The sequence below is a fragment of the Microtus ochrogaster genome, chromosome 10, assembly GCF_000317375.1.
Source record: "Microtus ochrogaster isolate Prairie Vole_2 chromosome 10, MicOch1.0, whole genome shotgun sequence".
Classification (NCBI taxonomy): Eukaryota; Metazoa; Chordata; class Mammalia; order Rodentia; family Cricetidae; genus Microtus; species Microtus ochrogaster.
Window position 1 is genome coordinate 47401920 of NC_022016.1, and position 3270 is coordinate 47405189.

Sequence of the window (3270 nt, forward strand, 5' to 3'; positions counted from 1 at the left end):
AAAAAAGCAGCTGGTACGCTGTTTTGCTCGGCCTTCTTTCCACTAACATCTCCACGAAGAGCACAGTGTCTAGTGTGGACCTGGCACCGAGGCCATTTTCATTTTCACATGGGTGAAAGAACAGATTGCTTTCAGCCGGCCTGCCTTGTATCATGAGTGTTCCTCCTTTTTCACTTGGTTTTTTTTGTTTTGTTTTGTTTTGTTTTTTAAGACAGGGTTTCTCTGTGTAACAGTCCTGGCCTCGAACTCAGAGATCTTCCTGCCCCTGTCTCCCAAGTGCTGGGATTAAAGGCATGCACCACCATGCCTAGCCAAATGTTCCTCTTTTTTTCTTTTCCCCTTAGTCCTGGGAATCGAACCCAGGCCCTCACACATGCTAAGCAAGTTCTCTACTACGGAGCTATGTTCTTAGTCTCCTTTAATTTTTTGACACAGGGTCTCACTAAGTTGCCCAAACAGACCCTGAGTAACCCAGGCAAGTCTTGAGATTGAAATTCTCCTGCCTCAGATTCCAGAGTACCCGGTATTGCAGATTTATATCACCAGGTTAGGTCCTGGTTTATGCCTCAAGCAGAGAAAATTCCCTTCCACAGTTCAGTCAGCCTGGAGTTTTGTTGGATCTGACAAGATCGGAGAAGTAAACAGGTGTGGTTTTTGTTTCTGTTTTGTTTTGTTTTGGTTTTGGTTTTTGACGCAGTGTCTCACTGTGTAGCCTTGGCTGACCTAGACCTCCCTATGTAGACCAGGCTGGCCTCAGACTCACAGAGATCTGCTTGCCTCGGCCACCTTAATGTTAGTCATACTCCGCTCACTATTGTGTTTTGAGACAGGGTCTCAGGTAGCACTGACAGATCTCAGGCTCACTATGTAGCTAAGGATGACCTTGAATCCCTGACCCTCTTTCTTCTACCTCCCAAGTCCTGGGATTACAGGTGTGACCACCACACGGACGCGAGGTCTGAACCCAGAGCATCGTGCATGCTAGGCAAGTGTACTACCAACTGAGACAAACCCTCAACTCTAACATTTCCAGATGAGAACACTGAGGCCCAGAGGCTGAAGTGACTTGCTGAGAGGGCTCAGTCAGAAAAAGGGAGAGGCCTGGTTTGGTTCTTGCGTGATTTCAGAACAGAAAGTGATTCCTTTGGCCAGGGCTTTCGCCCCCCTAGCTGTGCCCCCACCCCACCCCCAGGGTCTTTACACACTACCTGCCATTTTCTTACTTCCAGGCAGAGTCCTGGGCTCCAGGTAGGGATCCCATCCTGCAGCTCCTGGGTCTCCTGCCCTCCCACCCAAATGCCCCAAGGGAAAGGGGTTCTTTGGGAATCATTGTCCTTTTTTTTTATTGTTATGACATCTGTATTGTGGGGGCGTGGCACACATGCTGTGGGTGCATATGAGGAGGTCAAAGGACACCTTTCATGAGTTAGTTCTCTCGCTCTGCCTTGTGGGCCCCAGAGATGGCACTCAGGTTGTCAGACTTGGTGGCAGCAGCAGGCTCACCTGCTGAGCCATCTCACCTGCCTGGAAATTCTGCATGCTTTCCCACATTGTGACCATGTCCTGGCAAAGTGTCCACACAAGTCTTAAGTGAGCTGAACTTTTTAATCTGTCCCTCCTCAATGTATTTGTGGACAGACCCCACCTGTTTTTCTGAGGAAAACTTTTTTGTCTTGTTTTTTGTTTTATTCAAGACAGGGTTTCTCGGTATAGTCCTGGCTGTCCTGGAACTCGCTCTGTGGACCAAGCTGACCTCGAACTCAGAGATCCACCTGCCTCTGCCTCCCAAGTGTCAAGTGCTGAGATTAAAGGTGTGCTCCACCACTGCCCCGTGTGGGAAAAAAAAAAACTTTTACCATTTCACAGGGCATGTGCTGTTTAGGACATGCTTTATGAATGCTACTCCAGAAACGGACTGCTGAGCTGACCATAAAATGGTCTTTATCGTTTCAATCCGTCACTGTGGCCCTCACCCCACAGACCTCTTTAATCAAGCTGGAATGCTTGGGGGCCCTATCCACCCCCTCACATTCCCACCCACCAGGCCCAGCTTTAGCCCAGAAGGCTTCTATGCAGGCCACGAGTTGGACCGCCACCAATGTCCCTGCCCCCTGCTCCTCCAGGCAGGGCAGACATTGTCCCTCACTGTATGTGCGCCAGTGAGGACGGACGGGTCCATGTCTTGCTTCTTCTCACTTAACACTCTTTTTATAAACACGGTTCAATGTGTCAGCAAAGACCACGGCTACTTAAAAATGAATCTATGGACCGGTGCCAGCCCCCAAACTGTTTATTACCAGTCTGAGATAAGAAGCCGTTGCTCCGAAGCGTCGGTCGACAGTGTCATTAAGCATCCTGTTCAGCCCAGCTGACGTTTTCTTCTGTCCACTCCTTCTCCATATTGCACACAGCACAGAGATTTATATTTTGGCATGAACTGTTTCCATCTCTCCATCTTTCTCTCCCACGGCTGTGGATGGGGTCCAGGGCCTTGTCCGTGTCCACTGGCATCCCTAGCTTGTGGTAAAGCCTCTTATGTTAGATGGGAATCATTGGCAGTTTGTGAGCCGGTACTTTTGGACAGCGTTCTCTCTGCCTTTCCGTGTGACCTCTCTTTCTCCCCTCCCTTTTGCTACAGGGCCTCTCATAGCAAAGGCTGGCTCCAGATTCACTACCTAGCCAAGCATGACCTTGAATTTCTGATCCTCCTGCTACCATCTCCCAAGTACTAGGATTACAGGGGTATGCCACCATGCCTGTCTATGCTGGGCCAGGGGTCAAGTCTGGGGCTTTGTACTGGCTAGGCAAGCACTCTACCAACTGACCTGCCTCCCTGGCCCACAGGTGCCATCAACCCTCTCCTGCTGCTGGGTGTTTGCCCTGTCTGCAGGTCTTGGTTACTAAGCAAACATCCTGGCAACGGCTCTTTGTACATCCACGTGTTTACTCTAGTAACTCCTTCCATGTATTTTTTTTTTTTTAATGTTCATTGGTGTTTTGCCTGCGTGTATGTCTGTGTGAGGGTGTCAGAGCGTCTGGAACTGTAGTTCAGACAGTTGTGAGCTGCCATGTGGGTGCTAGGAATTGAACCCGGTCCTCTGGAAGAAGAGACAATGCTCTTAACCCCTGAGCCACCTCCCCAGTCCAACTCCCTCCACTTTTAAGGACCACAAATCTGAGGCCAGATAGACTGAGAGACTTTCTGCAGGGACACAGTGGCAGGGAGGAATAGCCTTCCCTCGACTCCCCCAACCCCCACATGGGCCTCTT